Genomic DNA, 23830 nt, shown 5'->3' on the forward strand with positions numbered 1-23830 from the left:
CCCTGTGCTATGCGGCTGCTTCTCACTAGCTATCTATTTTACATTTGGTAGTGTGTATATGTCCATGCCACTCTCTCGCTTTGTCACAGCTTACCCTTGCTCCTCCCCATATCCTCAAGGCCATTCTCTAGTAGGTCTGTGTCTTTATTCCTGTCTTACCCCGAGGTTCTTCATGATATTTTATTTTTCTTAAATTCCATATGTATGTGTTAGCATACGGTATTTGTCTTTCTCTTTCTGACTTACTTCACTCTGTATGACAGACTCTAGGTCCATCCACCTAATTACAAATAGCTCAATTTCGTTTCTTTTTATGGCTGAGTAATATTCCATTGTATATATATATGCCACATATTCTTTATCCATTCATCCAGTGATGGACACTTAGGTTGTTTCCATCTCCAGGCTATTGTAAATAGAGCTGCAATGGACATTTTGGTGCATGACACTTTTTGAATTATGGTTTTCTCAGGGTATATGCCCAGTAGTGGCGTTGCTGGGTCATATGGTAGTTCTATTTGTAGTTTTTTAAGGAACTTCCATACTGTTTTCCATAGTGGCTGTACCAATTCACATTCCTACCAGTAGTGCAAGAGTGTTCCCTTTTCTCCACACCCTCTCCAGCATTTATTGTTTCTAGATTTTTTGATGATGGCCATTCTGACTGGTGTGAGATGATATCTCATTGTAGTTTTGATTTACATTTCTCTAATGATTAATGATGTTGAGCATTCTTTCATGTGTTTGTTGGCAATCTGTTTATCTTCTTTGGAGAAATGTCTGTTTAGGTCTTCTGCCCATTTTTGGATTGGGTTGTTTGTTTTTTTGTTATTGAGCTGCATGAACTGCTTGTAAATTTTGGAGATTAATCCTTTGTCAGTTGCTTCATTTGCAAATATTTTCTCCCATTCTGAGGGTTGTCTTTTGGTCTTGTTTATGGTTTCCTTTGCTGTGCAAAAGCTTTTAAGTTTCATTAGGTCCCATTTGTTTATTTTGTTTTTATTTCCATTTCTCTAGGAGGTGGGTCCAAAAGGATCTTCCTGTGATTTATGTCATAGAGTGTTCTGCCTATGTTTTCCTCTAAGAGTTTGATAGTTTCTGGCCTTACATTTAGGTCTTTACTCCATATTGAGCTTATTTTTGTGTATGGTGTTAGGAAGTGATCTAATCTCATACTTTTACATGTACCTGTCCAGTTTTTCCAGCATCATTTATTGAAGAAGCTGTCCTTTCTCCACTGTACATTCCTACCTCCTTTATCAAAGATAAGGTGACCATATGTGTTTGGGTTTATCTCTCGGCTTTCTATCCTTTTCCATTAATCTATCTTCCTGTTTCTGTGCCAGTACCATACTGTCTTGAGTACTGTAGCTTTGTAGTATAGTCTGAAGTCATGGAACCTGATTCCTCCAGCTCCATTTTTCGTTCTCAAGATTGCTTTGGCTATTCGGGGTCTTTTGTGTTTCCATACAAATTGTGAAATTTTTTGTTCTAGTTCTGTGAAAAATGTCAGTGGTATTTTGATAGGGATTGCATTGAATCTGTAGATTGCTTTGGGTAGTAGAGTCATTTTCACAATGTTGATTCTTCCAATCCAAGAACATGGTACATCTCTCCATCTATTTGTATCATCTTTAATTTCTTTCATCAGTGTCTTATAATTTTCTGCATACAGGTCTTTTGTCTCCTTAGGTAGGTTTATTCCTAGATATTTGACTCTTTTTGTTGCAGTTGTAAATGGGAGTGTTTTCTTGATTTCACTTTCAGCTTTTTCATCATTAGTGTATAGGAATATCAGAGATTTCTGTGCATGAATTTTGTATCCTGCTACTTTACCAAATTCATTGATTAGCTCTAGTAGTTTTCTGGTAGCATCTTTAGGATTCTCTATGTATAGTATCATGTCATCTGCAAATAGTGACAGCTTTACTTCTTCTTTTCCGATTTGGATTCCTTTTATTTCCTTTTCTTCTCTGATTGCTGTGGCTAAAACTTCCAAAACTATGTTGAATAAGAGTGGTGAGAGTGGGCAACCTTGTCTTGTTCCTGATCTTACTGGAAATGCTTTCAGTTTTTCACCATTGAGGATGATGTTGGCTCTGGGTTTGTCATATATGGCCTTTATTATTTTGAGGAAAGTTCCCTCTACGCCTACTTTCTGCAGGGTTTTTATCATAAATGGTGCGTTGAATTTTGTTGAAAGCTTTCTCTGCATCTATTGAGATGATCATATGGTTTTTCTCCTTCAATTTGTTAATATGGTGTATCGTGTTGATTGATTTGCGTATATTGAAGAATCCTTGCATTCCTGGAATAAACCCCACTTGATCATGGTGTATGATCCTTTTAATGTGCTGTTGGATTCTGTTTGTTAGTATTTTGTTGAGGATTTTTGCACCTATGTCCATCAGTGATATTGGCCTGTAGTTTTCTTTCTTTGTGACATCCTTGTCTGGTTTTGGTATCAGGGTGATGGTGGCGTTGTAGAATGAGCTTGGGAGTGTTCCTCCCTCTGCTATATTTTGGAAGAGTTTGAGAAGGATAGGTGTTAGCTCTTCTCTAAATGTTTGATAGAATTCGCCTGTGAATCCATGTGGTCCTAGGCTTTTGTGTGTTGGAAGATTTTTAATCACATTTTCAATTTCAGTGTTTGTGGTTGGTCTGTTCATATTTTCTATTTCTTCCTAATTTAGTCTTGGCAGGTTGTGCATTTCTCAGAATTTGTCCATTTCTTCCAGGTTGTCCATTTTATTGACATAGAGTTGCTTGTAATAATCTCTCATGATCTTTTGTATTTCTACAGTGACAGTTTTTATTTCTCCTTTTTCATTTCTAATTCTATTGATTTGAGTCTTCTCCCTTTTTTTCTTGATGAGTCTGACTAATGGTTTATCAATTTTGTTTATCTTCTCAAAGAACGAGCTTTTAGTTTTATTGATCTTTGCTATCATTTCCTTCATTTCTTTTTCATTTATTTCTGATCTGATCTTTATGATTTCTTTCCTTCTGCTAACTTTGGGGGTTTTCTGTTCTTCTTTCTCTAATTGCTTTAGATGCAAGTTTAGGTTGTTTATTCAAGATGTTTCCTGTTTCTTAAGGTAGGATTGTATTGCTATAAACTTCCCTCTTAGAACTGCTTTTGCTGCATCCCATAGGTTTTGGGTCGTTGTGTCTCCATTGTCATTTGTTTCTGGGTATTTTTTGATTTCCTCTTTGATTTTTTCATTGATCACTTCATTATTAAGTAGTGTATTGTTTATCCTTCATGTGTTTGTATTTTTACAGATCTTTTCCTGTAATTGATATCTAGTCTTATAGCGTTGTGGTCAGAAAAGATACTAGATACAATTTCAATTTTCTTAAATTTACCAAGGCTTGATTTGTGACCCAAGATATGATCTATCCTGAAGAATGTTCCATGAGCACTTGAGAAAAATGTGTGTTCTGTTGTTTTTGGTTGGAGTGTCCTATAAATATCAATTAAGTCCATCTTGTGTAATGTATCATTTAAAGCTTGTGTTTCCTTATTTATTTTCATTTTGGATGATCTGTCCATTGGTGAAAGTGGGGTGTTAAAGTCCCCTACTATGAATGTGTTACTGTCGATTTCCCCTTTTATGGCTGTTAGTATTTGCCTTATGTATTGCGGTTCTCCTATGTTGGGTGAATAAATATTTACAATTGTTATATCTTCTTCTTGGATCGATCCCTTGATCACTATGTAGTGTCCTTCTTTGTCTCTTCTAATAGTCTTTATTTTATAGTCTATTTTGTCTGATATGGGGATTGCTACTGTAGCTTTCTTTTGGTTTCCTTTTGCATGGAATATCTTCTTCCATCCCCTCACTTTCAGTCTGTATGTGTCTCTAGGTCTGGGGTGGGTCTCTTGTAGACAGCATATATATGGGTCTTTTTTTTGTATCCATTCAGCCAGTCTGTGTCTTTTGGTGGCAGCATTTAATGCATTTACATTTAAGGTAATTATCGATATGTATGTTCCTATTCCCATTTTCTTAATTGTTTTTAGTTTGTTATTGTAGGTCTTTTCCTTCTCTTGTGTTTCTTGCCTTGAGACCTTCCTTTAGCATTTGTTGTCAAGCTGGTTTGGTGGCTCTGAATTCTCTCAGCTTTTGCTTGTCTGTAAAGGTTTTAATTTCTCCATGAAATCTGAATGAGATCCTTGCCTGGTAGAGTAATCTTGGTTGTAGTTTTCTCTCCTTCATCACTTTAAATATGTCCTGCCAGTCTCTTCTGGCTTGCAGAGTTTCTGCTGAAAGATCAGCTGTTAACCTTTTGGGGATTCCCTTGTGTGTTATTTGTTGTTTTTCCCTTGCTTGCTGTTTTCTTTGTATTTAATTTTTGACAGTTTCATTAATATGTGTCTTGGCGTTTTTCTCCATGAATTTATCCTATATGGGACTCTCTGTGCTTCCTCACTTGATTAACTATTTCCTTTCCCATATTAGGGAAGTTTTCAACTATTATCTCTTCAAATATTTTCTCAGTCCCTTTCTTTTCCTCTTCTTCTGGAACCCCTATAATTCGAATGTTGGTGCGTTTAATGTTGTCCCTGATGTCTCTGAGACTGTCCTCAGTTCTTTTCATTCTTTTTTCTTTATTCTGCTCTTAATCAGTTATTTCCACTATTTTATCTTCCATGTCACTTATCCGTTCTTCTGCCTCAGTTATTCTGCTCTTGATCCCTTCTAGAGTATTTTTAATTTCATTTATTGTGTTTTTCATCGTTGCTTGTTTCCTCTTTAGTTCTTCTAGGTCCTTGTTAAATGTTTCTTGCATTTTCTCTGTTCTATTTCCAAGATTTTGGATCATCTTTACTATCATTATTCTGAATTCTTTTTCAGGTAGATTGCCTATTTCCTCTTCATTTGTTAGGTCTGGTGGGTTTTTATCTTGCTCCTTCTCCTGCTGTGTGTTTTTCTGTCTTCTCATTTTGCTTATCTTACTGTGTTTGGGGTCTCCTTTTTGCAGGCTATAGGTTCATAGTTCCTGTTGTTTTTGGTGTCTGTCCCCAGTGGCTAAGGTTGGTTTAGTGGGTTGTGTAGGCTTCCTGGTTGAGGAGACTAGTGCCTGTGTTCTGGTGGATGAGGCTGGATCTTGTCTTTCTGGTGGGCAGGTCCACGTCTGGTGGTGTGTTTTGGGGTGTCTGTGGAGTTATTATGATTTTAGGCAGTGTCTCTGCTAATGGGTGGGGTTGTGTTCCTGTCTTGCTAGTTGTTTGGCAAAGGGTGTCCAGCACTGTAGCTTGCTGGTCGTTGAGTGAAGCTGGGTGTTGGTGTTGAGATGGAGATTTCTGGGAGATTTTCGCCATTTGATATTATGTGGAGCTGGGAGGTTTCTTGTGGCCCAGTGTCCTGAAGTTGGCTCTCCCACCTCAGAGGCACAGAACTGACTCCTGGCAGCAGCACAAAGAGCCTTTCATCCACACGGCTCAGAATAAAATGGAGAAAATGTGGAAAGAAAGAAAGAAAGGAAGGAAGGAATGAAGGAAGCAAGGAACGAAGGAAGGAAGGAAGGTAGAAAGAAAAACAAAGAAAGAAAGAAGGAAGGAAGGGAAGAAGGAAGGAAGGAAGAGGATAAAAGAAAATAACATAAAGTATGATAAAATAAAGTTATTAAAATAAAAAATAATTATTAAGAAAAAAAATTTTTTTAGAAAAGTAAAAAAAAAAAAAAAAAGGACGGATAGAACCCTAGGACAAATGGTGAAAGCAAAGCTATACAGACAAAATCTCACGCAGAAGCATACACATACACACTCACAAAAAGAGGAAAAGGGGAAAAAATCATAAATCTTGCTCTCAAAGTCCACTTCCTCGATTTGGGATGATTCATTGTCTATTCAGGTATTCCACTCCACAGATGCAGGGTACATCAGTGGAGATTTAAGCCACTGCTCCTGAGGCTGCTGGGAGAGATTTCCCTTTCTCTTCTTTGTTCACACAGCTCCCAGGGCTCAGCTTTGGATTTGGCCCCGCCTCTGTGTGTAGGTCGCTGGAGGGCGTCTGTTTTTGCTCAGACAGGACGAGGTTAAAGGAGCCGCTGATTCGGGGTCTCTGGCTCACTCAGGCCGGGGGGAGGGAGGGGCACGATGCGGGGCGAGCCTGCCGTGGCAGAGGCCGGCGTGACGTTGCACTAGCCTGAGGTGCGACATGCGTTCTCCTGGGGTAGTTGTCCCTGGATCCCGGGACCCTGGCTGTGGCGGGCTGCACAGGCTCCCCGCAAGGAAGGTGTGGATGGAGACCTGTGCTCTCACACAGGCTTCTTGATGGCGGCAGCAGCAGCCACCTTAGCGTCTCATACCCGTCTCTGGGGTCTGAACTGTTAGCCGTGGCTCGCGCCCATCTCTGGAGCTCCTTTAAGCTGCGCTCTTTTTTTTTTTTTTTCATTATTATTATTTTTTTATTTAACAAATTTAATCAGTTATACATACACATATGTTCCCGTATCCCCTCCCTTTTGCGTCTCCCTCCCGCCCTCCCTATCCCACCCCTCTAGGCGGTCACAAAGCACCGAGCTGATCTCCCTGTGCTATGCGGCTGCTTCCCACTAGCTATCTACCTTATGTTTGGTACTGTATATATGTCCATGCCACTCTTTCGCTTTGTCACAGCTTACCCTTCCCCCTCCCCATATCCTCAAGTCCATTCTCTAGTAGCTCTGTGTCTTTATTCCTGTCTTACCCCGAGGTTCTTCATGACATTTTTTTTTCTTAAATTCCATATATATGTGTCAGCATACAGTATTTGTCTTTCTCTTTCTGACTTACTTCACTCCGTATGACACACTCTAGGTCCATCCACCTCATTACCAATAGCTCAATTTCGTTTCTTTTTATGGCTGAGTAATATTCCATTGTATATATGTGCCACATCTTCTTTATCCATTCATCCAATGATGGACACTTAGGTTGTTTCCATCTCCAGGCTATTGTAAATAGGGCTGCTATGAACATTTTGCTACATGACTCTTTTTGAATTATGGTTTTCTCAGGGTATATGCCCAGTAGTGGGATTGCTGGGTCATATGGTAGTTCTATTTGTAGTTTTTTAAGGAACCTCCATACCGTTCTCCATAGTGGCTGTACCAATTCACATTCCCACCAGCAGTGCAAGAGTGTTCCCTTTTTTCCACACCCTCTCCAGCATTTATTGTTTCTAGATTTTTTGATGATGGCCATTCTGACTGGTGTGAGATGATATCTCATTGTAGTTTTGATTTGCATTTCTCTAATGAGTAAAGATGTTGAGCATCCTTTCATGTGTTTGTTGGCAGTCTGTATATCTTCTGTGGAGAAATGTCTATTTAGGTCTTCTGCCCATTTTTGGATTGGGTTGTTTGTTTTTTTGTTATTGAGCTGCATGAGCTGCTTATAAATATTGGAGATTAATCCTTTGTCAGTTGCTTCATTTGCAAATATTTTCTCCCATTCTGAGGGTTGTCTTTTGGTCTTCTTTATGGTTTCCTTTGCTGTGCAAAAGCTTTGAAATTTCATTAGGTCCCATGTGTTTATTTTTGTCTTTATTTCCATTTCTGTAGGAGGTGGGTCCAAAAGGATCTTGCTGTGATTTATGTCATAGAGTGTTCTGCCTATGTTTTCCTCTAAGAGTTTGATAGTGTCTGGCCTTACATTTAGGTCTTTAATCCATTTTTTTTTTTTTTTTTTTTTTTTTTTTTTTGCGGTACGCAGGCCTCTCACTGCTGTGGCCTCTCCCATTGCGGAGCACAGGCTCCGGACGTGCAGGCTCAGCGGCCACGGCCCACGGGCCCAGCCGCTCCCCGGCATGTGGGATCCTCCCAGACCGGGGCACGAACCCGCGTCCCCTGCATCGGCAGGCGGACTCTCAACCACTGTGCCACCAGGGAAGCCCTTTAATCCATTTTGAGCTTATTTTAGTGTATGGTGTTAGGGAGTGATCTAATCTCATACTTTTACATGTCCCTGTCCAGTTTTCCCAGCACCACTTATTGAGGAGACTGTCCTTTCTCCACTGTACATTCCTGCCTCCTTTATCAAAGATAAGTTGACCATATGTGCGTGGGTTTATCTCTGGGCTTTCTATCCTGTTCCATTGATCTATCTTCCTGTTTCTGTGCCAGTACCATACTGTCTTGAGTACTGTAGCTTTGTAGTATAGTCTGAAGTCATGGAACCTGATTCCTCCAGCTCCATTTTTCGTTCTCAAGATTGCTTTGGCTATTCGGGGTCTTTTGTGTTTCCATACAAATTGTGAAATTTTTTGTTCTAGTTCTGTGAAAAATGTCAGTGGTATTTTGATAGGGATTGCATTGAATCTGTAGATTGCTTTGGGTAGTAGAGTCATTTTCACAATGTTGATTCTTCCAATCCAAGAACATGGTACATCTCTCCATCTATTTGTATCATCTTTAATTTCTTTCATCAGTGTCTTATAATTTTCTGCATACAGGTCTTTTGTCTCCTTAGGTAGGTTTATTCCTAGATATTTTATTCTTTTTGTTGCAATGGTAAATGGGAGTGTTTCCTTGATTTCACTTTCAGATTTTTCATCATTAGTATATAGGAATGCCACAGATTTCTGTGCATTAATTTTGTATCCTGCTACTTTACCAAATTCATTGATTAGCTCTAGTAGTTTTCTGGTAGCATCTTTAGGATTCTCTATGTATAGTATCACGTCATCTGCAAACAGTGACAGCTTTACTTCTTCTTTTCCGATTTGGATTCCTTTTATTTCCTTTTCTTCTCTGATTGCTGTGGCTAAAACTTCCAAAACTATGTTGAATAAGAGTGGTGAGAGTGGGCAACCTTGTCTTGTTCCTGATCTTACTGGAAATGCTTTCAGTTTTTCACCATTGAGGATGATGTTGGCTCTGGGTTTGTCATATATGGCCTTTATTATTTTGAGGAAATTTCCCTCTACGCCTACTTTCTGCAGGGTTTTTATCATAAATGGGTGTTGAATTTTGTCGAAAGCTTTCTCTAAGCAGCGCTCTTAATCCCCTCTCCTCGTGCACCAGGAAACAAAGAGGGAAGAAAAAGTCTCTTCCGTCTTCGGCAGGTCCAGACTTTTTCCCAGACTCCTTCCCGGCTAGCCATGTTGCCATAACTCCCTGCAGGCTGTGTTTACGCCGCCAACCCCAGTCCTCTCCCTCTGCTCCAACTGAAGCCCGAGTCTCAGCTCCCAGCCCCACTTGCCCCAGCGGGTGAGCGGACAAGCCTCTCGGGCTGGTGAGTATTGGTTGGCACTGATCCTCTGTGCTGGAATCTCTCTTCTTTGCCCTCCGCACCCCTGTTGCTGCGCTCTCCTCTGCAGCTCCGAAGCTTTCCCCTTCTGCCACCCGCAGTCTCCGCCCGCGAAGGGGCTTCCTAGTGTGTGGAAATCTTTCCTCCTTCACAGCTGCCTCCCACTGGTGCAGGTCCCGTCCCTATTCTTTTGTCTCTGTTTATTCTTTTTTCTTTTGCCCTACCCAGGTACATGGGGAGTTTCTTGGCTTTTGGGAGGTCTGAGGTCTGCCAGCATTCAGTAGGTGTTCTGTAGTAGTTGTTCCACGTGTAGATGTATTTCTGATGTATCTGCTAGTGTTGGAAGGTCTCCTGTAGAGGCAGGGGGTCACTCTGTCTCACCATGAGGACAAGGACACTGCCCGCAGAAGTTCTGGGAAGTACTACTTGGCGTGACCCCTCCCGGAGTCCACCATTAGCCTCAACAAAGAGTCAGGGTAGGCTTCAGTGTTGGGTCACCTCAGGGCAAACAACCTGAAGTTTCTTGTACTGTACAAATTAGGGAGGATGAAAACAATGCTTAGTTCCAGGAGGTAAGAATACCTCACATGTGTCTGCTTGAACTGAAATTGGGGGTACAGTTGTCCATGTAGACAGTTTAGTTAAGAGGGACCTCGAGGACAGTGGCAAGAGGTGAAAGAGACAGAGACAGAGACAGAGAACCAGGCAGGGAACAATCATTGCAAATTGCAAGGAGGAGATTGTTCTTTATCCTAAAAGTAGAAGGAACAGTTTTAAGTATTTCTAACTGGGAATGATATGATAGTATTTGCATTTTGAAACAATATGGCTGCAGTCTAGAAGAAGTAGGATTATTAGAAGACAGGAGTAGATGAAAACCAGTTAGGAGGTTATTGTAGTAGACCAGGTGAATGATAACTTTGACTAGCATGGTTCTTCAAGTCTTTGTTCCATTTATATCTGTATCTCTCTATAACTATAGCTGTATATAAATATGTATATTTATAAAATTGATTATACCATGCATACCGTTTAAACTCCAATTTTTTTAACTTCACAATCTATTGTGAACATTTTTTACCATTCACTTAAAATTTAATGGCCACATAATATTCCTTCATGGGGGAATAGTATAGTAGTTTACTGAATCATCCCCTATTGATGGATATTTGAGTTTTCAGTTTTTCAATAGCCATGACTGTTATGACTATCTGTGTAAATACATCTTTGCTCACATCCATGACTATTTCATTTGGATAACTTCCTAGAAACTCTTTGGTACATAGAGTATTCAAAAGCCTTAAATTTTGTAGGGTATTGCTAAATTGTACATGGCCACAGTTCAAGTTCCTTTTGCAGTACAGGTGATACTCAGGAAGCTGCATGTGAGTTGTATGTAAGATCTCCACACTGGGTGTGCTCCTCTTCCCAAATTTGTTAGTTGTGATTCTTCCTTATGGTGTAAAAGTACCTTGTAAATAATCAATGTACCAGTTACCTCTCTTATTCTAGACACTAGAGTTAAAATTTGGAATTGGAAAAGTCTTGTGAAATTTGTGTTAAGAATCCATTTTTAAAATCACTGGTAGATCCAAATTTATTGATTTTCCAATTCATAAAGTGAAAGAACAGACAAAATTTTATCCATATTAGACATGAAAAACATAATACCTGGTCGTCAAGCATTTAAAAAATTTTTAATAGACTTCATTTTTTTTGGGTAGTTTTAGGTTTACAGAAAACTTTAAACATTTTATAATTACAACAAAATTGAAAGAAGAAAAGAAAAAGGAAAATCGGGACATAAATAGATGTATATTTTTGAAGTGAAAGAGAGCTATTATTTTTTTCCTTTTAATCTTTTAGAAGGTAATATTATAATTGGTTAACATTTGGGACTGCTTACATCAAGGATCTATCATTTCACAATAGCCTAAAACATAAGCATATTCTCATTTGCTTTTGAAACTCAAATCATGGTGAAGCTAAACGAAACTAGGCGACAAAGTAGAAAAGGTGATGTATTTATTCTATTATTTCGTGCTTTCCTCCCCTTCCCTCCCCTCTCCTCTATTCTCTTCTCCCCATCTCTTCTTTCATGAGAATTAAATATTCATGAGAATTTGCTTAGTGGAAGACATCTTGAACATACTGGCTACCAGAGAATTCTTATTCCCACAGTGGCATTTATGTTTCTAATGAGATGAACATTATGGCCTACTTGGAACTCTCATTTTTGTTTAATACTATTCCTTGTTACATGTTTACATGCCACAAACTTACCTTTCAATTAAAATAATTCCCAACTCCACTTCTTTTTTTACTTACTTCAAACACTATCTTGATAAATGCTAGGTACATAGTAGATGCTTAGTAAATGCTTGATTAATTCATTAATCTGGAAAGTAGCTGTTAATAAGTTGAAGATTCTTATTATGGGATCTTCCTTGCTGTGAAGATTAGTAGCAAAATACTGTTTGTTGGTACCAGAAAAGCATATTTAATGTAATCAAAAGGAGTGCAATAGCTTGAAATCTTAACTGATATTCTGGGTCCCAACAGCAACTATTAACACCTCAGTAATGTTTCACCAGTTAACTATGTGCTTTCAGAAATCTACTTGTACTTACATTTTCTCAACTGCTCTGTGTTCTCAAATAGTTTTTTTAAAAAAAGAAAAATAATGTTTGGCAGAGCATGCCAGCAAAAAGAATAGCCTAGCCAGATTCTAACCAAATCATCAAAGAGAAGCTGTGTTTGTTTAGGACCTCACAGGTCCTGCGCCATTTTTTTTAAATTTTAAACTTAATTTTATTTTTGTATACAGCAGGTTCTTATTAGTCATCCATTTTATACACATCAGTGTATACATGTCAATCCCAATCACCCAATTCATCACACCACCACCCCCACTCCCTGCCACTTTCCCCCCTTGGTGTCCATACGTTTGTTCTCTACATCTGTGTCTCAATTTCTGTCCTGCAAACCAGTCATCTGTACCATTTTTCTAGGTTCCACATATACTCATTAATATATATTTGTTTTTCACTTTCTGACTTACTTCACTCTGTATGACAGTCTCTAGATGCATCCAGGTCTCTACAAATTTCCCAATTTCGTTCCTTTTTATGGCTGAGTAATATTCCATTGTATATATGTACCACATCTTCTTTATCCATTCGACTGTCGAGGGGCATTTAGGTTGCTACCATGACCTGGCTATTGTAAATAATTCTGCAGTGAACACTGGGGTGCATGTGTCTTTTTGGATTAGGGTTTTCTCTGAGTATATGCCCATCCAGTAGTGGAATTGCTGGGTCGTATGGTAGTTCTAGTTTTAGTTTTTTAAGGAAACTCCATACTGTTCTCCATAGTGGCTGTATCAATTTACATTCCCACCAACAGTGCAAGAGGGTTCCCTTTTCTCCACACCCTCTCCAGCATTTGTTGTTTGTAGATTTTCTGATGATGCCCATTCTAACCAGTGTGAGGTGATACCTCATTGTAGTTTTGATTTGCATTTCTCTAATAATCAGTGATGTTGAGCAGCTTTTCATGTGCGTCTTGGCCATCTGTATGTCTTCTTTGGAGAAATGTCTATTTAGGTCTTCTGCCCATTTTTGGATTGGGTTATTTGTTTCTTTAATATTGAGCTGCATGAGCTGTTTATATATTTTGGAGATTAATCCTTTGTCTATTGATTCATTTGCAAATATTTTCTCCCATTCTGAGGGTTGTCTTTTCATGTTGTTTATGGTTTCCTTTGCTGGGCAAAAGCTTTGAAGTTTCATTAGGTCCCACTTGTTTACTTTTGTTTTTATTTCCATTACTCTAGGAGGTGGATCAGATAAGATCTTGCTGTGATTTATGTCAAAGAGTGTTCTTCCTATGTTTTCCTGTAAGAGTTTTATAGTGTCCGGTCTTACATTTAGCTCTTGAATCCATTTTGAGTTTATTTTTCTCTATGGTGTTAGGGAGTGTTCTAGTTTTATTCTTTTACATGCAGCTGTTGTGTTTTCCCAGCACCACTTATTGAAGAGACTGTCTTTTATCCATTGTATATCCTTGCCTACTTTGTCATAGACTGGTTGACCATAGGTGCGTGGATTTATCTCTGGGCTTTCTATCTTCTTCCATTGATCTATATTTCTCTTTTTGTGCCAGTACCATATTGTCTTGATGATTGTAGCTTTGTAGTATAGTCTGAAGTCAGGGAGTCTGATTCCTCCAGATCTTCTTTTTTCCCTCAAGACTGCTTTGGCTATTCAGGGTCTTTTGTGTCTCCATACAAATTTTTAAGATTTTTTGTTCTAGTTCTGTAAAAAATGCCATTGGTAATTTGATAGCGATTGCATTGAATCTGTAGATTGCTTTGGGCAGTATAGTCATTTTCACAATATTAATTCTTCTAATCCAAGAACATGGTATATCTCTCCAACTGTTGGTATCATCTTTAATTTCTTTCATCAGTGTCTTTTAATTTTCTACATACAGGTCTTTTGTCTCCCTAGGTAGGTTTATTCCTAGGCATTTTATTCTTTTTCTTGCAATGGTAAATGGGATTGTTTCCTTAATTTCTCTTTCAGATTTTTCATCATTAGTATATAGGAATGCAAAGATTTCTGTGCATTAATTTTGTATCCTGAAACTTTCCCAAATTCATTGATTAGCTCTAGTAGTTTTCTGGTGGCAACTTTAGGATTTTCTATGTATATTACCATGTCATCTGCAGAGAGTGAAAGTTTTACTTCTTCTGTTCCAATTTGTATTCCTTTTATTTCTTTTTCTTCTCTGATTGCCGTGGCTTGGACTTCCAAAATTATGTTGAATAATAGTGGTGAGAGTGGACATCCTTGTCTCTTTCCTGATCTTAGAGGAAATGCTTTCAGTTTTTCACCATTGAGAATGATGTTTGCTGTGGGTTTGTCATATATGGCCTTTATTATGTTGAGGCTGGTTCCCTCTGTGCCCACTTTCTGGACAGTTTTTATCATAAATGGGTGTTGAATTTTTTCAAAAGCTCTTTCTGCATCTACTGAGATGATCATATAGTTTTTCTTCTTCAATTTGTTAATATGGTGTATCACATTGATTTGCATATATTGAAGAATCCTTGCATCGCTGGGGTAAATCCCACTTGATCATGGTGTATGATCCTTTAACTATGTTGTTGGATTCTGTTTGCTAGTATTTTGTTAAGGATTTTTGCATCTGTATTCATCAGTTATATTGGTCTGTAATTTTCCTTTTTGTAGTATCTTTGTCTGGTTTTGCTATCAGGGTGATCGTGGCCTTTTAAAATGAGTTTGGGAATGTTCCTTCCTTTGCAAATTTTTGGAAGAGTTTGAGAAGGATGGGTGTTAGCTCTTCTCTAAATGTTTGACAGAATTCAACTGTGAAGCCATCTGGTCCTGGTCTTTTGTTTGTTGGAAGATATTTAATCACAGTTTCAATTTCATTACTTGTGATTGGTCTGTTCATATTTTCTGTTTCTTTCTGGTTTAGTCTTGGAAGGTTATACCTTTCTAAGAATTTGTCCATTTCTTCCAGGTTGTCCATTTTATTGGCATAGAGTTGCGTGTACTAGTCTCTTATGATGCTTTGTATTTCTGCAGTGTCTGTTGTGACTTCTCCTTTTTCATTTCTAATTTTATTGATTTGAGTCATCTCCTTCTTTCTGTTGATGAGTCTGGCTAATGGTATATCAATTTTGTTTATCTTTTCAAAGAAACAGCTTTTAGTTTCATTGATCTTTGCTATTATTTTCTGTTTCTATTTCATTTATTTCTACTCTGATCTTTATGATTACTTTCCTTTTGCTAACTTTGGGTTTTGTTTGTTCTTCTTTCTCTAGTTCCTTTAGGTGTAAGGTTAGATTGTTTATTTGAGATATTTCTTGTTTCTTGAGGTAGGCTTGTATAGCTATAAACTTCCCTCTTAGAACTGCTTTTGCTGCATCCCATAGGTTTTGGATCATCATGTTTTCATTGTCACTTGTCTTATGTATTTTTTGATTTCCTCTTTGATTTCTTCTGTGATCTCTTGGTTATTTAATAACGTGTTGTTTAGCCTCCATGTGTTTGTGTTTTTTATGTTATTTTCCCCGTAATTCATTTCTAATCTCATAGCATTGTTGTTAGAAAAGATGCTTGATATGACTACAGTTTTCTTAAATTTACTGAGGCTTGATTTGTGACCCAAGACGTGAACTATCCTGGAGAACGTTCCGTGCGCACTTGAGAAGAAAGTGTAATCTACTGTTTTAGGATGGCATGTGTTATAAATATCAATTAAATCTATCTGGTTTGTTGTGTCATTTAAAACTTGTTTTCCTTATTAATTTTCTGTTTGGATGATCTGTCGATTGGTGTACGTGAGTTGTTAAATCCCCCACTATTACTGTGTTACTATCGATTTCCTCTTTTATAGCTGTTAGCCGTTGCCTTATGTATTGAGGTGCTCCTATGTTGGGTGCATATACATTTATAATTGTTGCATCTTCTTCTTGGATTGATCCCTTGATCATTATGTAGTGTCCTTCCTTGTCTCTTGTAACCTTCTTTATTTTAAAGTCTATTTTATCTGAAATGAGTATTGCTACTCCAGCTTTCTTTTGAGTTCCATTTGCAAGGATTATCTTTTTCCAGTCCTTCACTTTCAGTCTGTATGTGTCCCTAGGTCTGAAGTGGCTCGCTTGTACACAGCATATATATGGGTCTTGTTTTTCTATCCATTCAGCAAGCCTGTGTCTTTTGGTTGGAGCATTTAATCCATTCACGTTTAAGGTAATTATCGATATGTATGTTCCTATTACCATTTTCCTAACTGTTTTTGGTTCGTTTTGTAGGTCCTTTTCTTCTCTTGTGTTTCCCACTTAGAGAAGTTCCTTTGGCATTTGTTGTAGAGCTGGTTTGTTGGTGCTGAATTCTCTTAGCTTTTGCTTGTCTGTAAAGCTTTTGACTTCTCCATGAAATCTGAATGAAATCCTTGCCTCATAGACTAATCTTGGTTGTAGGTTCTTCCCTTTCATCACTTTAAGTATATCATGCCACTCCCTTCTGGCTTGTGGAGTTTGTGCTGAGAAATCAGCTGTTAACCTTATGGGAGTTCCCTTTTATGTTATTTGTCGTCTTCCCTTGCTGCTTTCAATAATTTTTCTTTGTCTTTAATTTTTGCCAATTTGATTACTATGTTTGTTGGTGTATTTCTCTTTGGGTTTATCCTGTAAAGGACTCTGTGCTTCCTGGACTTAGGTGGCTATTTCCTTTCCCATGGTAGGGAAGTTTTCGACTACAATCTCTTCAAATATTTTCTCTGGTCCTTTCTCTCTCTCTTCTCCTTTTGGGACCCCTATAATGCGAATGTTGTTGCCTTTAATGTTGTCCCAGAGGTTTCTTAGGCTATCTTCATTTCTTTTCATTCTTTTTTCTTTATTCTGTTCTGCAGCAGTGAATTCCACCATTCTGTCTTGCAGGTCATTTATCCGGTCTTCTGCCTCAGTTATTCTGCTATTGATTCCTTCTAGTGTATTTTTCATTTCAGTTATTGTATTGTTCATTTCTGTTTGTTTGTTCTTTAATTCTTCTAGGTCTTTGTTAAACATTTCTTGCATCTTCTCAATCTTTGCCTCCATTCTTTTTCTGAGGTCCTGGATCATCTTCACTATCATTATTCTGAATTCTTTATCTGGAAGATTGCCTATCTCCACTTCATTTAGTTGTTTTTCTGGGGTTTTATCTTGTTCCTTCGTCTGGTACATAGCCCTCTGCCTTTTCATCTTGTCTATCTTTCTGTGAATGTGGTTTTTGTTCCACAGGCTGCAGGATTGTAGTTCTTCTTGCTTCTGCTGTCTGCTCTCTTGTAGATGAGGCTATCTGTGAGGCTTGTGCAGGTTTCCTGATTGGAGGGACTGGTGGTGGGTAGAGCTGGCTGTTGCTCTGGTGGGCAGAGTTCAGTAAAACTTTAATCCACTTGACTGCTGATGGATGGGGCTGGGTTCCCTCCCTTTTGGTTGTTTGGCCTGAGGTGACCCAACACTGGAGCCTACCCTGACTGTTGGGGCTAATGGCTGACTTGGGAGGGCTCACACCAAGGAGTACTTCCCAGAACTTCTGCTGCCAGTGTCCTTGTCCTCACAGTGAAACAGAGCCACCCCCTGCCTCTGCAGGAGGCCCTCCAACAGTAGCAGGTAGGTCTGGTTCAGTCTCCTGTGGGGTCACTGCTCCTTCCCCTGGGTCCCGATGCGCACACTACTCTGTGTGTGCCCTCCAAGAGTGGAGTTTCTGTTTCCCCTAGTCCTGTTGAAATCCTGCAGTCTAATCCCACTCGCCTTCAAAGTCTGATTCTCTTGGTATTCCTCCTCTCGTTGCCAGACCCCCAGGTTCGGAAGCCTGACATGGGGCTCAGAACCTTCACTCCAGTGGGTTGACTTCTGTGCTATAAGGGTTCTCCAGTTTGTGAGTCACCCACCCAACAGTTATCGTATTTGATTTTATTGTGACTGCGCCCCTCCTACCGTGTAATTGTGGCTTCTCTTTTGTCTTTGGATGTGCGGTATCTTTGTTGGTGAATTCCAGTGTCTTCCTGTTGATGATTGTTCAGCAGGTAGCTGTGATTCCAGTGTTCTCATAGGAGTGAGTGAGAGCACGTCCTTCTTCTTCGCCATCTTGAACTAATCTCACAGTTCCCCTTTTAATAGGCCCCTTCTTCTGTCATTCTGCTTCTAGAATACTAAGACCACTCTGATGTCTCATTAGCCAAGAACATTTTCTCTTTTAAAGCCTTGTCAACTAACACTTCAAAGCAAGAGTTTAAGGCATTAATATTTTCTGGAGTAATTGCATTATATTAGGGGGATGTTTGAAAAGGAATCTTTATAACTCAAAGTAGCAATGTATAATGGAGGGGATTTTAGGTGAAGACCTATAAGTGCCATTTGGAAAGTTCTGTTTAAGGTGTATATTTGGAAAAATACTTTCTTTTCACAGCTTATCACATCAGATAAGTTGATGCCAACTTAATTGAACCAATCTCTCCCCTCTCTGAATTAAGGCTTCTTCGTATAATCTGCCTCTGCCTATTATTATCTTAAAATCTGTGATGATCCAGAAGCTGAATCCAATGGGTACTTGTTAGCACCCATCCAATTTGACACCTCCTTGCTAATCTTTCCCTTTTGGTTTCAGCATGTTCTTCTCTTGATTCCCTTTCCCCCTCTCCCAATCCTTTTTTTTTTCCATTTTCTCGAACTTTTTCTCTTCTTCTCACACAGTAATGTTGATACTTCTCATATATAAGCAAGCCTCTTTTCAATTAGTTATGGAGTTTCTCCTTTTTATTTCCTCCACTCTTTTGTCTTTAGCTATTATCTCAATGCCTACCACTCCCTGCCATTTCATCCTCTAGAGTTTCAGAAATCCTTCTGGACATTGCCACTTGGATTTTCTTAAGATGTAAATGAAACAAGCCCAACATCAAGCTCATTATTTCCTACTTGAATCTTTTCTTGCATTTTCTATCTCAGTTAGTGACAACACCGTTTCTTCAACAACCTTCCACTCCTAAACCTGCCTGATAACTCATTTATCCTTGAACTCTCACTTCCACGTCCAGTTGACTGGATGTTGCTGGTTCTCCTAAAATTAATTCAACAACTTCTCTCAATCCTCATTTCTCTTTTTTTCCCCCAAGGGCCACATACATACATACATACATACATACATACATATATTTATTTATTTATTTATTTATTTATTTATTTATTTATTTATTATTTATTATGGAGTATAATTGCTTTACAATGTTGTGTTAGTTTCTGCCACACATTGAAGTGAATCAGCCATATGCATACACACATCCCCTCCCTCTTGGACCTCCCCCCATCCCACCCAACTAGGCCAACACAGCACTGCACTGAGCTCCCTGTGCTATACAGCAGGTTCCCACTAGCTATCTCTTTTGCACATGGTAGTGTACTTATGTCAAACCTAATCTCCAATTCATTCCACCCTCCCCTTTCCCCACTGTTTCCACACGTTATCTTTTAGTTTAAACCTTCACCTCCCCTAACCTATCTTATTGCAAAAACCTACTATATATAGGCAGAGTGCCTCCGTTGTTCTCTTTCAGCAATGATGCTTTTGTCACACTGCTGCCAGATGTGATCATTTGCTTCTTCATTTAAAATTTTGATGGCGGGCTTCCCTGGTGGCGCAGTGGTTGAGAGTCCACCTGGCGATGCAGGGGACACGGGTTCGTGCCCTGGTCTGGGAAGATCCCACATGCCGCGGAGTGCCTGGACCCGTGAGCCATGGCCGCTGAGCCTGCGCGTCCGGAGCCCCTGCTCCGCAACGGGAGAGGCCACAACAGTGAGAGGCCCACGTACCGCAAAAAAAATAAAATAAAATAAATAACATAAAAAATAAAATAAAATTATGATGGCTTCCTATGCTTATGAGACAAAGCAGGTTTTTCATTTAGCCATTCAATTAATATAGTGAATACCTACCATGAGGCTGACACTGAATAAATATTGGTTAATGAAGTATAATATTCTCTATGTTTTTCCTCTACTTAATAATCTAATTTTAATGTAATTCTATGGATTAATTTTTTTCTTCCCAACACACCCTCCCCCCATGTCTATACCTCCCACTGGTTCATTCTTTAAAAGATATTCTGTACTCCAGCTATTCAGATATATTATACATCCTGCTAAGATATCATGCTATATTATCCTGGTGACTTCTGCTTGTTGAGGGACAATTCTCCATGGATCACTTACATTTTTGCATTTCTTCTGAGCAGAGGCACTCACTGCCTTTGTTCTGGATTATCTTTTCCAGGATGTTTGTTGGCAAGCAGTCTTGGAAGACTGGATAGTGTCTTCCTCTGGAGCAAAGGGCCGGCATGTTTATTGCCTGTTGTAAAAAAAAGTTGGGCTCCCTAAGCTCAGGGTTTCTCCCCTGTAATGCAGCCCACTGTATGTGCAAGTGTTACCTGGCCCTTGTTGGGTTACCCGTGGGAACTGGGGCCCAGGAACTGGTATAAGAATGTGCTAACAGTCTGGCTATGATAGCTGTGAGTAGTAAAGATCTTTCTGTTTGATTAAGGAACTTAATGTTTTTTGCCAGCTTCTATGAAACTGTTGCAAGATAAGTTGTTAGTTTGCTAATAGGATAAAATCTCAACACTTCACAGTTCTTGACACTATTCATCTTTCAAGATCCAGCTTAAATATTTCCTATTTGATGAAAACTGTGCTGATTCTTCCAGGAAAACATTTTTGCAGATCTGTGATTTTCCAGAGCATTGCCCTTTAGAGTAATTGATACACCATGTTGTGACTATGCTTTCCAAGTCTGTCTCCTTGCTAGATTAATAGCCCTTTAGAATCAGATACTAAGTCCCAGTTACCTGCATCTCTGGAATGCACATTAATATATTCAGTGAATATTGATGAATCAATGGATATAATTTTCTTTCTTTTCCTGATTTCATCCTAGTCATTCTCATCTTCTTTCTAATATCTGAGGTATTGAGGAACTTATTTAAATTTTCCTTTCAAAGCAACATCCTCCTACTGTCATTATGTAACCACTGGAAAAGATGACTTGTATACCCTCTAGCCCAATTAGAAATTTCCCCACTCTAGAAATGTGTGCTTGTTTGAATTGCATCTCCAGTTGTGATATAAGGCCAAATTCCCAAGAATACAGAAAATAACTCCTTATTGAACATCCTTGGTTCCAATATTTTATATAGAAGTGGCTTTATCTTACTGTATATTTCCTTGTACCTAATTGATACTCTCTTGTTAAAATGTTTGCATTTTTCTTTTTAACCCTTAAGATGTTATAAACCACAGCTTGACATTAACTTAATGTCTTCTTGCCTCTTATTCTTGATCTGGGGCATCACATTGTCATCAGGCTGTTTAGTTGATACTGTTAGTAACTATTCTCTGAGTTTTCCACCACCCAGTCTTCTATTATTCAGGCAACTTTTTCTACAGTCATCCAGTCTTCTATTATTCAGGCAACATTTTCTCCAGTACTGGTTTTTGCCTAATTATCTTTTAGAATTTGCCATAAAAAGAGTCAGAAAACCATATGTAGGAGAATGGTGGACAGGGCAATAGAAAGAAACAAGTTTGAGTATTAGTCAAGATAGTACAAGCCTATGCTTCATAGCACACAAACCACCAAATATCACTGGCTTGACTCAGTGGGTCCAGGTGACTCTCTAGGAAAACTTATCTTCCATACAGTAACTTGACATTTGAACCTACTTAGATCTTGAGGCTCTCTTTTCTCCTCATCTTAGTAGATGTCTCAACAGGGGAAGAGTGAATGGAGAGTTCATAACTTCTTCAGATCCCACTGGCCAGAGGTAATCACAGGGCCCCATCAAACTACAAAGGCAGAGAATACTGGTAATCATTACTAATGAGAACAGAAGTAAATTTATCTAAATTTTGAGAGAAGGGGTTCAATCATGTGAAAGTACATCAAGTTTGAGAGGAAATGAATATTAACTAGGTACCTACTGAAGAAGTCCCCCAATTTTTTCTTATTTATGACATCCTCAGAATTCCTAGACCAAAGTAAATAACTGTACTGTCGATTTGAGTGGTTAGGTCCAAACAACTTAAAATGTATTTATATACTAACAACTTAGTAGTTTTTTGAGAAAAAAATAATACACATAGTTGAAGGAAAAAAAATTTTTAGTCTTAACCAAGTCACTTACTGACAACATGTGTGGGCCTCTTGGGCACTGCGTACCTCTCAGACATTGAAATCAGATTGGATACCACTACCTTCATTTCCTGTTCTACATTGATTTTCATGCTTATTTGCTTTTTGTCCAGCAACCAACAAAACTCAGCTTCACAAAGATATGATGTCACCGAAAGGAATGTAGTATGATCTAATGTTGAAACTGTGAACTACCTGGAGCTAGTAGTTCACACAGTGGCTGACAGATTTCAAATATTGCTGTAGTTTCCTTGAAAATTTAAAATATCCCATGCTGCCTCTATAAATGTGCTGCAGTCCCCTGGGGTGCCTCAGTGCACAGTTTGGGAAACATGGGCCTATTTTCCTGGGTACTATATAGAGATCACTTACTCCTCACAATAGTTTGGAAGGTAGATGTTATTATTGCCAAGTTGGATGAGAAAACTAAGATCTGAAAAGGGCATGAATTTACCCCAAACCTCCTACTTAGTAATTAGCAGAGCAGAGGCTTGAACCCAAGCCTTCTGGCTCCAGACCCCATTGCATCATGCCATGTGTCATGGGATTTGCAGAATTAAGGTTTTCACAACTTCCTCTCCCCATGACCTTTCCTGAGTTTCAAGCAACATTGAAATGACTATTTTTTTAAACATGTGGAAGTGCTTGAAGCTCATAGAAAGATTTTAAGTCATGTCTACATTTTTAGTTTTAAGGCACACCTGCTAGAAAATAAATTCTCTTGAGCAGAGATTAAAGAACTTTAAAATGGTCTTAATATAGCCCAAGGAAGATTGTTTAAGCTTTGAAATCAAGACAGTACATTTCTAATTAACTTGTAATTATTTACTGCTAATTTTTAATATGACATTCAGTATGGACCACATATCACTTTTTTTCCAGCTGTCAGGACAGTCCCTAAACTAAACCTTCTTCACCAGCTGTTGCCTAATTTAATATGGTCCATTTTGGAATTTTTCCAACTCTGCCTGCACATAATTTCTAAGTCTCAACAGACCTGTGCAAAAATGAACCATAACTATAATCTTTCATGTTACTCATAGTTCTACTTAATTATCTGAAATACTACCTGATAAATAGTGCAATCAGAAGAATTCCAGTTTAACAGTAACTACTTCCACATCACTTTTTTGCTGTCATCTAATTTGAAACAGGTTTTGGATTACTACCTCTAAGTTATGTAAACTACTAATCAATGATTAATTTAAGAATCTTCAGGCTGCTGCCTTTTTTCTTTTTTTATGTGGTTCCTAAGTATCAATAAATTCAGGCCTAGTCAAATAAAATTTTTTTCTTCCCTAGACTTTTTAGACCTTTATTTTCTACTGAGTTTGTTGAGGAGACAAAAGATAGGTGGTTAGAACCAAAAAGAGTAAATCCATACAACAGAAAATTGTTTCCAAAGCAAATGTTTCCTGATATAGAATTAAAAGTACATTTGTATTAAATGCCTCTGACACAGATTATAGTTCAGAGAATTATCTGAAGGTAAGTGGAAAAATTGTTCTTCATTTAAAACAAAATTCGTCAGTGAATGGAAAGAGAGTGACATTTATCGAGTACTCTGTAAATGCCAGGCATTCTCATTTATTATTTTGTTTGAACCTGAACACAACAGTGGGAGGTCATTGTTATTACCTTCATTTTGCAGATGAGGAAACTGGAAGCTGAGACTTCGAGGAAATCTCCTAAGTTTACAAATGAATATTACTTAGATCTCACATTCAAACTCAGGTGGGTCTGACATCAACATTGCAACATGGCTTTTGCCCACAAAGGTGTGCTGCCTCTAGATCAAGATATGTAGGGATGGGCTTGTGTCTTTTAT

At 38.5% G+C, this 23830-nt stretch overlaps 1 protein-coding gene across 1 annotated transcript in view; it reads left to right on the plus strand.

Moving 5' to 3' along the window:
- Positions 1-23736, plus strand: part of EMC2 (ER membrane protein complex subunit 2) — a gene marked incomplete at its 5' end in the record, with an annotated part of 107838 nt that extends 84102 nt beyond the window's left edge. The window contains one exon of the transcript XR_013811331.1: positions 23654-23736. The remainder of the gene's footprint in view (positions 1-23653) is intronic.
- Between the last annotated feature and the right edge of the window lie 94 nt (positions 23737-23830).

This window comes from Hyperoodon ampullatus (genome assembly GCF_949752795.1).
Source record: "Hyperoodon ampullatus genome assembly, chromosome: 17".
In the NCBI taxonomy this organism is placed as follows: Eukaryota; Metazoa; Chordata; class Mammalia; order Artiodactyla; family Ziphiidae; genus Hyperoodon; species Hyperoodon ampullatus.